This window comes from Drosophila subpulchrella, unplaced genomic scaffold, assembly GCF_014743375.2.
Source record: "Drosophila subpulchrella strain 33 F10 #4 breed RU33 unplaced genomic scaffold, RU_Dsub_v1.1 Primary Assembly Seq238, whole genome shotgun sequence".
NCBI classification, from domain to species: Eukaryota; Metazoa; Arthropoda; class Insecta; order Diptera; family Drosophilidae; genus Drosophila; species Drosophila subpulchrella.
Window position 1 is genome coordinate 32,291 of NW_023665549.1, and position 13,812 is coordinate 46,102.

The window sequence follows — 13,812 nt, forward strand, 5'->3', positions numbered from 1 at the left end:
CATTCACATTTCAATGTATATTTACTTGTTATACATTATTATGCCTTATAGGTATTATACCTATAAGCCATATCCATACGATTCACTTATATAAATATATGTATATTTTTTCTATACATAATTTTTTTTTACTTTTGTATGGATTTCTATGCATATCCATAGTTTATATGGATATGCTTGGCGTTCTATATAGTATTGACAAATTCATATGCATAACATAAGTTTTGACCAATACGAGGAGGGGCCCGCCAACGACCACCTCCCTATAGTAGTTTTTTACCCCACGCACTATTGCGTGCCTGTTTACAGTACTAGTGCCAGCTATCACTAGGTTTATATATCGTGTTTCAGTGATATATGGGTAAATTCTACCATTTATTCTTATGTATATGGCATTTCTATGCCATATTTATACAATCCATTCATATCTTAATGTATATTTATTATATTATACATTATTATGCCTTATAGGTATTATACCTATAAGCCATATCCATACGATTCATTCACTAGTGCCGCCCCTCACTAGGTTTATAATTGTTATATCATTGATATACAATTTATTTCTATATATATGGCATTTATATGCCATATCCATACAATGCATTCACATTTCAATGTATATTTACTTGTTATACATTATTATGCCTTATAGGTATTATACCTATAAGCCATATCCATACGATTCACTTATATAAATATATGTATATTTTTCTATACATAATTTTTTTTTACTTTTGTATGGATTTCTATGCATATCCATAGTTTATATGGATATGCTTGGCGTTCTATATAGTATTGACAAATTCATATGCATAACATAAGTTTTGACCAATACGAGGAGGGGCCCGCCAACGACCACCTCCCTATAGTAGTTTTTTACCCCACGCACTATTGCGTGCATGTTTACAGTACTAGTGCCAGCTATCATTAGGTTTATATATCGTGTTTCAGTGATATATGGGTAAATTCTACCATTTATTCTTATGTATGTATATGGCATTTCTATGCCATATTTATATAATTCATTCATATCTTAATTTATATTTATTATATTATACATTATTATGCCTTATAGGTATTATACCTATAAGCCATATCCATACGATTCATATACTAGTGCAGCCCCTCACTAGGTTTATATATCTCATTTTAATTATATATTGGTAAATTCTATTATTTATTCTTGTGTATATGGCACTTATATGCCGCCATATCTATAAAAATGCATTTATATTTCAATGTATATTTTCTATATTATACATTATTATGCCTTAAAAAGTTATTATACCTACCATAAGGCGATATCCATACGATTCATTTATATAAAAGATATATGTATAATTTTCTATACATAATTTTTTTTTATGAATATATGGGTTTCCTAAGCATATCCATATAATACATTTAGTTTTATATGGATTAGATTGGTCTTCTTTATTGTATTGCCAAACTCATATTGATAAAATAAGTTTTGAACAATAAGAGGATCAGCCGCCAACCAACCAACCACTGCTACCATTGGAGGAACATATACTTACTTTTTATATGTCCTCTTACTTGAATGGTCCTCTCTTTACTTGAAAATTTCATTACCATAGGAATCTATTTATACATGGAATATGATTTCCACTACTTTTTCGCGTCACTAATAATTAATATGACGATACAGACTTGCTACCATAACATAAGTCTTGAACAATAATAGGAGCAGCCGCCAACCAACCACCAACCAACCAACCACTGCTACCATTGATAGTAATTTTATATGTCCTCTTTAGTTGAATTTCAATACCATAGGAATATTTATACATGGAATATGTTTTGCCACTACTTTTTCGCGTCACTAATAATATGACGATACAGTCTTGCTACCATAACATAAGTTTTGAACAATAAGAGGAGCAGACACACCAACCAACCAACCGCGCTGCTACCATTATATATACTTATATTTATATAAGTCCTCTTTACTTGAATGGCCTCTTTACTTGAATTTCAATACCATAGGAATATTTATTTATACATGGAATATGTTTTGCCACTACTTTTTCGCGTCACTAATAATATGACGATATAGACTTGCTACCATAACATAAGTTTTGAACAATAAGAGGAGCAGACACCAACCAACCAACCGCTGCTACCATTGAATGAACCATATATACAAACTTTTATATATGTCCTCTTTACTTGAATTTTAATACCATAGGAATATTTATACATGGAATATGTTTGCCACTTTATCATCGCGTCACTAATAAGATGACGATACATTTTGTTTGTTCAATATTTACTTATATATTGATGTTTCCAATTTAGGTCTTTTATATTTCTTCTTCCCTACCTTACACACCACAAACAAAGTGGCGTGCGATGCTGCAAGCAAGCATAATGATTATGCCCGCTTGCAACATCTTTATTATCGAATCATCAAGCAAAGGATAAGCTTCAGTGGATCGCAGTATGGCAGCTGCTCAACCACTTACAACACCTTGCCTGTTACAAAAGTCGTTTACAATTGATTCTAGGCTTTGTCATTGTATTAAATAATGCTTTTATATGTAACTAGCGCGGCATCAGGTGATCAAAGATCCTCCCAATTTACTATGTTACAAATTACATTGGCATCACATCCATTGTCGTTTATAAAGTAAATTATAAACTTTAAATGGTTTAGAAGCCATACAATGCAAATTGCCCCTTATTTATCATTGCAGTCCAGCACGGATACGACCTTAGAGGCGTTCAGGCATAATCCAACGGACGTAGCGTCATACCACTGTTCGCTCGAACAAGTATTGTGCCATTGGTCCGTACCTGCGGTTCCTCTCGTACTACGCAGGAATGCTGTCGCAACAACGTTTTGTCATTAGTAGGGTAAAACTAACCTGTCTCACGACGGTCTAAACCCAGCTCACGTTCCCTTGCATGGGTGAACAATCCAACGCTTGGTGAATTTTGCTTCACAATGATAGGAAGAGCCGACATCGAAGGATCAAAAAGCGACGTCGCTATGAACGCTTGGCCGCCACAAGCCAGTTATCCCTATGGTAACTTTTCTGACACCTCTTGTTAAAAACTCTTTAAACCAAAAGGATCGATAGGCCGAGCTTTTGCTGTCCCTGTGTGTACTGAACACCGAGATCAAGTCAGCATTTGCCCTTTTGCTCTATGTGTGGTTTCTGTCCGCACTGAGCTGGCCTTGGGACACCTCCGTTATTATTTGAGAGATGTACCGCCCCAGTCAAACTCCCTACCTGGCAATGTCCTTGAATTGGATCATACCTGAGTAATTGGAGTTATACCAAATTTTCAAATCAAAAATACATAAATGCACCGTTTTATTAAAGAATTTGTTTGCGATTATATAACAAACTCGTGATACTTTGATCAAGAAGCTTGCATCAAAACCCAATACCATAAGATATAATAAATATATCCGTATAATGGCTAGGAAATGATACACGTTCCATTTAATCAAGTAAGTAAGGAAACAATAAGAGTAGTGGTATTTCATTGGCGATACCAAACCGAAGTCTAATATCTCCCACTTATTCTACACCTCTTATGTCTCCTTACACTGCCAGATTAGAGTCAAGCTCAAAAGGGTCTTCTTTCCCCGCTAATTATTCCAAGCCCGTTCCCTTGGCTGTGGTTTCGCTAGATAGTAGATAGGGACAGTAGGAATCTCGTTAATCCATTCATGCGCGTCACTAATTAGATGACGAGGCATTTGGCTATTTTTTTTTTTTTTTTTTTTTTTTTTTTTTGATCGCTAAGGTATGGAAATCTTCAAAAGATACTAGGTCTGCCAACACCTTGTGTGGTCTCAGTTTGTCTAGTTATGTACGATTCATTGCTCTATCTGAACCTTCTTCACATTGAGGGTTCCACAACGCCTACGTACTAAAACCATCCTTACATGCTGTTGTTGTGCGATGTTTGTGCCTAATTGATGGTGTGCCTAGGCAGCAGGCATATATATCTATATATATATATATATATTTGAACCAAGGGCATAAGCTACGTCCAGCCTCTTGAGTATCCACTATAATACATGAACTGTCTAAAACAGCCAAGACTACCTCTTATTACTTGTATAGATATGATATGGCTATCATATTTATTTAGAAGGCCCTTCGCAATCAACCGTTTTTACGGATTGACCACTCCAGATCCCTCTCCAATTAATTGTGGCAGAGTGAAACTCTATGTCACCTGTCGCTACGAACTTGCGCCGCAATTCGCGTCTTATGTCCGGGGTATCGTATCTTTGGATTTTGCGCTGATGCGCATCGTCCAAAGAGTGTCCGTCATTTGTCACCTGAACGTCAATCACATCAATGTGATTTGGTCGGAGTACCACCAGGTCGGGTTTATTGAGGCCGGACTCGCCCTGCAGACTTGGCTCAACAATGACCACGCAGCCTCTCTCCTCAAGTCCCCGCTTGATTCGATTTACTACGCAGTTGTGTCTAGCTACCCGCCTCCCATGCGAGCGATAGCATTTTTGCATGATGTGGTTTGATGTTTCGGGAGCATCACATCCTGCACGACACTGTCGATCCAATTCGTGCCTTCCCCTCGTAGTACGAGACTTCGTGGGTAGGGCATTTATCCGCAGTTTAATTCCGTCTCTATATTCCTTTCCTGTTAGCAAACGCGTGGGTTGACTGACCCATCCGTGTTGTGGACCATAATGGCCCGCTTCACGGAGACCGTTGCCATCAACAGACACGAACAATCTATTTGCCCAATACTCTTCTATTGCCGAACGTGTATGCATTTCTCCTTGTTCCGCTAGCAACCTAACTCGGGCCCTTTGCATTTCTTCCTCGATGAAAGAGCTGGCCACTTCGGATTGCTCGAAGTGAGGCCATTTTATATTGCTCAATCGTCTTAGTCGAAGCATAGGAGCCATCCATCTTAGTGATGGAATCCCGAGTCCCCCACACTTTGGGGGGGCGTGAACAAATGCTATTGGCACATCCGGTGGTAAACCTAGCCATTTACGCACATAGAATCGTATCAATTTGTCGGATTTTCGTAACACACCTATCGTCACACTCCCAAGGGTAAGCTTGTGGTAGAGTTGTGGGATAAGGACGGTTCGAAGGGCAAATATCTTCTGTTGTGGCTTAAGAGGAGCTTGTGACAACCTTTGTAGCTTTGGACCAATGTCCTCGGCTGGGTTGCACTTCACTCTCCCGTTTGCATTGAAAATGATACCTAAATACTTCCACTCGTTAGTTCGCTTCAATGCCGGACACCCGTTCAAGCCTACTTGGAAGGTATGTGGATCTAACACAGTACACTTCTGTTTCGGCTGACCCTTAATACCGATAGTGAAACACTTGTCAGCATTAAGGGTGAGTCCAACAGTAGCCAGATAGCTAACTGTCTTGTCAAGCAGTTGTTGAAGCCCCATACGAGTTTCCGCAAAAAGGACCAAATCGTCTGCAAACGCGGCCGCGTTTGTCATGGCAGTTCCAACCTTGGTACCAATTTCTTTGGGGAAAGCTCTAAGTAACCGGTCAATGACCAGATTAAATAGAATAGGAGACAAAGGGTCACCCTGCTTCACTCCTCTAGCAGGGACGAATTCCTCTGAACTCCAACCTTCTCCGCAGAGACTAGTACCACCAACCTCGTACGAACTTTGTACGTAGTCGACGAAGTCCTTCGGTGCGCCATAAGCTTTTAGGGTGTTATATATAGATGCATGTGACAAAGAGTCAAATGCCTTGCTCACATCCAAATTGGCTATGTAGCAAGATCTATAGCTTTTATGACTACTCCTTAGGACTAAGTCGACTATCGTCGCATTATCGGCGCATCCGTCTGTTGGTAAGAAGCCCCGCTGACGCGGGTCCCAATCAACTGATGAGGTCAATCGGGTTGCCAATATTGCATTTAGCTGTCTTACCAAGACTGATGGCACCGATATTGGACGAAAGTCTTGCGGTCGCATTGCCGTCCCCGTCTTCGGAATGAAGATGGTTCTGGCTAGTCGGATAAAGCGAGGTAATTTACCGCACCATAGAATTAGGTTCATTATGCGAAGCATAACGCCTAACGGCACCTCCTTAGCAGATTTTGGAGTTATTCCGTCAGGCCCCGGAGAGCTAGATAATGCGACTCTTGATGTCCTAAGTTCGCGCTTTGTAATAGCGGACCATACCCTCTCAAGCGAGTGAACTGGAGTTGTCACTATGTTTTCGCAAGAGCTTGGGCTAGACTGAGTCATTACCTCTCTCCAATAGGGTTCCATATATTCTTGGTTTGGCATTACCGACTCATCAGTTTCCTCGAGTATTGACTTAATGCACCTTCCTTTATGCTTATCCCAGTTTCGCTGGATGACAGCGTACTGCTGCCTTCTGCTTTCTCTTCTATTCCGAGGCCGCCGTGCCGGCCTCGTCAGCGTGCGTCTTGCACCCTGTGTCGGAAAAATTCCCTGAAGATAAGCGGATAAGCACTGGAGAGTGGTTTCCTTCCCCTCGATCTGCGCCCTATCAATGATAGTTTGCAGTTCTTGGGCTCTCCATTTGGAAGGACAAACTACGGGGCTATACCCGCGTAGCGCCAACAAGATTCCACTGTTCGACTGTTCTAATGGTGTGATTGGAGACGTTTCAGACGTTGGTACTTGGGGGTTTTGCTCACTATTACTAGGGCGGCGCCGTATGGTTAGATTTGCAACTTCTGGGACGAGAGCAGATTGCCCCCTTATCTGCTCGATTTTCTCCTTATAATCGTCCCTCTGTCTCAGCTTTTTAATTGCTTCGACGCTACGGTTCGTGAAAAATACCGCTAGTTGCTTATTTATGTGTCTTACACCATTTGCCGTGAGCTCAACCTCCTTTCTCGCCATCATCATCTTCTCTTCCTCACACCATCTTGCCTTGATATCAACACGTCGACGAATATCATCAAGTTCGTCTGGGTGTTGAGATCTCATGTGAACACCAAGTCCTCTTTTGCTTGTAAAGGACCGGTCACATATTGTACATGGCACTCCGACTGGAGTAGCTTCTGCACTTGGTTCATATTGGGCATCCCCTGGGAAAAGATCCACAGGGGGTCGAGTCGTCAACGAATTTTCCACTAGTATCCGAGGCCTGTTTCTATTACTTTCTGTAGTTCCAATATGTAAGATTTCCCATAGGGTAACCAGCCCTATGGGAAATATATTCGCCGCTCAAATTGGCTGTTAAACAGTAAAGCAAGCTGTTTAACATTACCGGGGAACACCACGAGGAGGTTTTGAGTCGACTTGAATCTAGATATGACTTATGAATTACAGAATAATATTCCCCTTCTGCACATCCGAGGATATGACTTATGAATTACAGAATAATATTCCCCTTCTGCATACCTAAATTCCAGTTCCCCCTTAAGAGAGTCATAGTTACTCCCGCCGTTGACCCGCGCTTACTTGAATTTCTTCACTTTGACATTCAGAGCACTGGGCAGAAATCACATTGTGTCAACACCCGCTAGGGCCATCACAATGCTTTGTTTTAATTAGACAGTCGGATTCCCCAAGTCCGTGCCAGTTCTGAATTGATTGTTAATTGATAATCGTTATAATTAATAAGAACTAATTGGTTTAACCCAATTAGTATTCTTAAAAATTTTAGCAAGAAAGTTCCACAATTGGCTACGTAACTAAACTATCCGGGGAACAAGTGACCAACATAAATGCCAGACACTCTATTTACCCAGAACGAGCACATAAACCATGTTATTGTTTCCCAATCAAGCCCGACTATCTCAATCTTCAGAGCCAATCCTTATCCCGAAGTTACGGATCTAATTTGCCGACTTCCCTTACCTACATTATTCTATCGACTAGAGACTCTTCACCTTGGAGACCAGCTGCGGATATTGGTACGGCCTGTTGAGAAGTTTGCGTGTCCCCACCATAAATTTTCAAGGTCCGAGGAGAAAATATCGACACAACAGTATATGTCATGCTCTTCTAGCCCATCTACCATATCTCTCTGCGAAAGACTTCCATGGTAGTACGGCTATAAAACAGAAAAGAAAACTCTTCCGATATCTCTCGACGGCTTCTTTATGGTCGTTCCTGTTGCCAGGATGAGCACGAGGCCCATATTTAATAACAAACGGATACTCAACAGGTTACGGAATTGGAACCGTATTCCCTTTCGTTCAAAATTATTCAAGTATATTAATTAGCTTGATTTATATAATATAATTATATTTGTATGGCATTTGTGTTTTACTTGAAAATTTTCGGCTTTCGCCTTGAACTTAGGACCGACTAACTCGTGATCAACCACTGTTCACACGAAACCCTTCTCCACTTCAGTCCTCCAAGGTCTCATTCGATTATTTGCTACTACCACCAAGATCTGTACCAATGGCAGCTCCATGCAGGCTTACGCCAAACACTTCTACGCATACCATTGTACCTTCCTACTCACTAAAGTTTCAAAATTTATATCACAAGTAATATAAATCATCTACTTTAGCGGTAATGTATAGGTATACAACTTAAGCGCCATCCATTTTAAGGGCTAGTTGCTTCGGCAGGTGAGTTGTTACACACTCCTTAGCGGATTTCGACTTCCATGATCACCGTCCTGCTGTTTTAAGCAACCAACGCCTTTCATGGTATCTGCATGAGTTGTTAATTTGGGCACCGTAACATTACGTTTGGTTCATCCCACAGCGCCAGTTCTGCTTACCAAAAGTGGCCCACTGGGCACATTATATCATAACCTTGAACTTCATATCAAGAAAGTTAAGGTTCTTACCCATTTAAAGTTTGAGAATAGGTTAAGATCGTTTCGACCCTAAGGCCTCTAATCATTCGCTTTACCAGATAAGATTATTTTATATAACATTAAAATGCACCAGCTATCCTGAGGGAAACTTCGGAAGGAACCAGCTACTAGATGGTTCGATTGGTCTTTCGCCCCTATACTCAATTCTGACAATCGATTTGCACGTCAGAACTGTTTCGGTCTTCCATCAGGGTTTCCCCTGACTTCAACCTGATCAAGTATAGTTCACCATCTTTCGGGTCACAGCATATATGCTCAAGGTACGTTCCAGTTAGAGGCATAAATAATATAAATATCATTATACATAACTATATAGAACGCCCCGGGATTGTGTTAATTAGCTATAAATAGTTAAAAAACTAATCCCATTATTAGTCAAGTTAATTACGCTATTAGGTTTATATCCCAATAACTTGCACATATGTTAGACTCCTTGGTCCGTGTTTCAAGACGGGTCCCGAAGGTATCCTGAATCTTTCGCATTGTTAATCATACAAGTGCATATAATAAACACAAAAATCAATGATAATTATGCCATTATATAATTCCGAAAAATTAACGCACTGTATTCATATAAATCTATCAGCACTTTATCAAATTAATAACATTTATTCTGTGTTAAAATGCAAGCAAATTAATTTGAATAAACTATAAGTTATATTTTATGATAAATTTTGTATGCTAATAGATTACAATGTCCTTATATGGAAAAAATGCACACTATTATCATAATATTGTTTAAATATTACAATTTTAATGATGAATTTTCCATAACGGATATTCAGGTTCATCGGGCTTAACCTCTAAGCAGTTTCACGTACTGTTTAACTCTCTATTCAGAGTTCTTTTCAACTTTCCCTCACGGTACTTGTTTACTATCGGTCTCATGGTTATATTTAGTTTTAGATGGAGTTTACCACCCACTTAGTGCTGCACTATCAAGCAACACGACTCTTTGGAAACATCATCTAGTAATCATTAACGTTATACGGGCCTGGCACCCTCTATGGGTAAATGGCCTCATTTAAGAAGGACTTAAATCGTTAATTTCTCATACTAGAATATTGACGCTCCATACACTGCATCTCACATTTGCCATATAGACAAAGTGACTTAGTGCTGAACTGATTTCTTTTCGCTCGCCGCTACTAAGAAAATCCTGGTTAGTTTCTTTTCCTCCCCTAATTAATATGCTTAAATTCAGGGGGTAGTCCCATATGAGTTGAGGTTGTGTATAACTTTTTTTGCAATTAATTCTTTATATATAATGATAAAACATTTTATTAAATTCGTTATATATTTTATATATTTGTATGGCATTTGTTTGGTCTAACGAATCAACGAAGAATAATAATATTGTCAACGGCTTTCTATTTACTAATCTTTAATAAGAGACAATTCTAGATAAATTTTTTATGCTAGACATTTCTCAGTATTATTTGATTGAAAAAGAAAATATTTCTCTTCGTTTTTCACATTCAAATTATTTACTAATGTGAGATAATGTTTTTCATATATTTGTTAATATTATGAATAATATAATAATTAAATTATTATTATCCAATAATATACCATATGCTTATAAAATTTCATTATAAAATTTATATAAACAACTTAATTAGCATAGTCTTACAACCCTCAACCATATGTAGTCCAAGCAGCACTATAAAATTAATTAAAGTACATAACAGCATGGACTGCGATATGCGTTCAAAATGTCGATGTTCATGTGTCCTGCAGTTCACACGATGACGCACAGTTTGCTGCGTTCTTCATCGACCCATGAGCCGAGTGATCCACCGCTTAGAGTTTTATATATTGGTTTGGTAATTTTGTCATATATGTTTTTATTGAAAGAAATTAAAAATACACCATTTACTGGCATATATCAATTCCTTCAATAAATTGATTTTTATACCTAAAACGAATGCTGCGAAATGTCTTAGTTTCATATAACCAATAATATATCAAGTATTTTTTAAATGGCATTTACGGTATTAATACTTTTTTTTAGCGATATATATTGAAATTTATATAAAACATTAACCTGTAATAATCAGGTACAACATTGTACATTTTAGGTTGTTGCATTATCCAATGTATGCGCATAACTGAGATGAACAATACATATCGCAACGCGTGTATATTATGGTCCATATACACACAGTGTTTTATTAATTAATTGCATTTAATATACAATATAATAATAATATTAAATAAATTTAATAATTTCGATTTGCTTGTTCGAATTTGTTATTTGTTGCTTTTGCTTATTTATTTATCTCTTATTTAATGCAATAATATATTTATTATTACAATTATTATTTCGATTTGCTTGTTCGAAATTTTATATTTGATCTATAAAAGATCATATTTTTGGCAATTTATATTTTATTTGTATTACTATAATATATTATATTATTATAATAAAAACAAATTTTTTTATTAACGGTAAGGATATTAAACAATAATGATCCTTCCGCAGGTTCACCTACGGAAACCTTGTTACGACTTTTACTTCCTCTAAATAATCAAGTTCGGTCAACTTTTGCGAAACAACCGTAACACACAAGGCGTCACAGTGATCACGTCCGGAGACCTCACTAAATAATTCAATCGGTAGTAGCGACGGGCGGTGTGTACAAAGGGCAGGGACGTAATCAATGCGAGTTAATGACTCACACTTACTGGGAATTCCAAGTTCATGTGAACAGTTTCAGTTCACAATCCCAAGCATGAAAGTGGTTCAGCGGTTTACCCGGACCTCTCGGTCTAGGAAATACACGTTGATACTTTCATTGTAGCGCGCGTGCAGCCCAGGACATCTAAGGGCATCACAGACCTGTTATTGCTCAATCTCATTATTGCTAGACGCAATTTGTCCATTTAAGAAGCTAGTGTCCTTATAATGGGACAAACCAACAGGTACGGCTCCACTTATATAAACACATTCAAACACAATAAACATTTTACTGCCACCATGAATGAAGGCTATATAAGCTTCAACACCATAATCCTGAAGATATCTATTTAATATATTTGAGTCTCGTTCGTTATCGGAATTAACCAGACAAATCACTCCACGAACTAAGAACGGCCATGCACCACCACCCATAGATTCGAGAAAGAGCTATCAATCTGTCTTACACACTTATGTTCGGACCTGGTAAGTTTTCCCGTGTTGAGTCAAATTAAGCCGCAGGCTCCACTCCTGGTGGTGCCCTTCCGTCAATTCCTTTAAGTTTCAGCTTTGCAACCATACTTCCCCCGGAGCCCAAAAGCTTTGGTTTCCCGGGAAGCGACTGAGAGAGCCATAAAAGTAGCTACACCCAATTGCTAGCTGGCATCGTTTATGGTTAGAACTAGGGCGGTATCTGATCGCCTTCGAACCTCTAACTTTCGTTCTTGATTAATGAAAACATCTTTGGCAAATGCTTTCGCTTAAGTTAGTCTTACGACGGTCCAAGAATTTCACCTCTCGCGTCGTAATACTAATGCCCCCAAACTGCTTCTATTAATCATTACCTCTTGATCTGAAAACCAATGAAAGCAGAACAGAGGTCTTATTTCATTATCCCATGCACAGAATATTCAGGCATTTGAAGCCTGCTTTAAGCACTCTAATTTGTTCAAAGTAATTGTACCGGCCCACAATAACACTCGTTTAAGAGCACTAATGCAGGTTTTTAAATAGGAGGAACATATGAAAAAATACAAGTATCTAAGCACATGTAAGAACTCCACCGGTAATACGCTTACATACATAAAGGTATAGTACTAACCACAATTGTAAGTTGTACTACCCGTATGAAGCACAAGTTCAACTACGAACGTTTTAACCGCAACAACTTTAATATACGCTATTGGAGCTGGAATTACCGCGGCTGCTGGCACCAGACTTGCCCTCCAATTGGTCCTTGTTAAAGGATTTAAAGTGTACTCATTCCAATTACAGGGCCTCGGATATGAGTCCTGTATTGTTATTTTTCGTCACTACCTCCCCGAGCTGGGAGTGGGTAATTTACGCGCCTGCTGCCTTCCTTAGATGTGGTAGCCGTTTCTCAGGCTCCCTCTCCGGAATCGAACCCTGATTCCCCGTTACCCGTTGCAACCATGGTAGTCCTAGATACTACCATCAAAAGTTGATAGGGCAGACATTTGAAAGATCTGTCGTCGGTACAAGACCATACGATCTGCATGTTATCTAGAGTTCAACCAATATAACGATCTTGCGATCGCTTGGTTTTAGCCTAATAAAAGCACATGTCCCATAAGGTTCATGTTTTAATTGCATGTATTAGCTCTAGAATTACCACAGTTATCCAAGTAACTGTTAACGATCTAAGGAACCATAACTGATATAATGAGCCTTTTGCGGTTTCACTTTTAATTCGTGTGTACTTAGACATGCATGGCTTAATCTTTGAGACAAGCATATAACTACTGGCAGGATCAACCAGAATAATGTTTTTATTCATATTTCATTCATATTTTTGAATAGAAATTAGCAATATAAATTTTATAGATTGTTTTCTATCGAATACGGCCATTTTTATATAGCATTCGTATACGTTTGTTGTTTTCACAATATATACTTGTTCCGCCACTAATAATAACAAGTTTTTTAATTATTGATGTTAAAAACACAATATTTTTTTTCGTAATACGTAATAATTTTCTTTATATTTGCATATTTCATTCTAAAATATCTTTTTTGTTCGACATACGTCATTATTGTATCCACACATGTACAATTTTTGTTTAACCAATATAAAATATTGAATTAAATCATTTGTATTTTGATGATAAATTTAAAATTTATCTGTATATATTCATATAAGACTCTTTGGTAATATATAATATAAAACCGAGCGCATATATGATATGTACGTTAGAAGAAATAATATATATATATATTATTTTCTTTTAATATAGGGACACCTCTTTTAATTTATCCCCGCAGGGAATTATCACATAACTCAGTATGTGATAA

At 38.1% G+C, this 13,812-nt stretch overlaps 2 non-coding genes and 1 pseudogene across 2 annotated transcripts; all 3 read right to left on the reverse strand.

Moving 5' to 3' along the window:
- Window positions 1–2,425: 2,425 nt before the first annotated feature.
- Window positions 2,426–10,050, reverse strand: LOC119559365 (annotated as a pseudogene).
- A 401-nt stretch (window positions 10,051–10,451) lies between these two features.
- Window positions 10,452–10,630, reverse strand: LOC119559366. Its single transcript, XR_005220756.1, has one exon. It is a non-coding gene; the product is annotated as a 5.8S ribosomal RNA (ribosomal RNA).
- A 657-nt stretch (window positions 10,631–11,287) lies between these two features.
- Window positions 11,288–13,282, reverse strand: LOC119559369. The gene has a single exon (XR_005220758.1). It is a non-coding gene; the product is annotated as a small subunit ribosomal RNA (ribosomal RNA).
- Window positions 13,283–13,812: the final 530 nt, after the last annotated feature.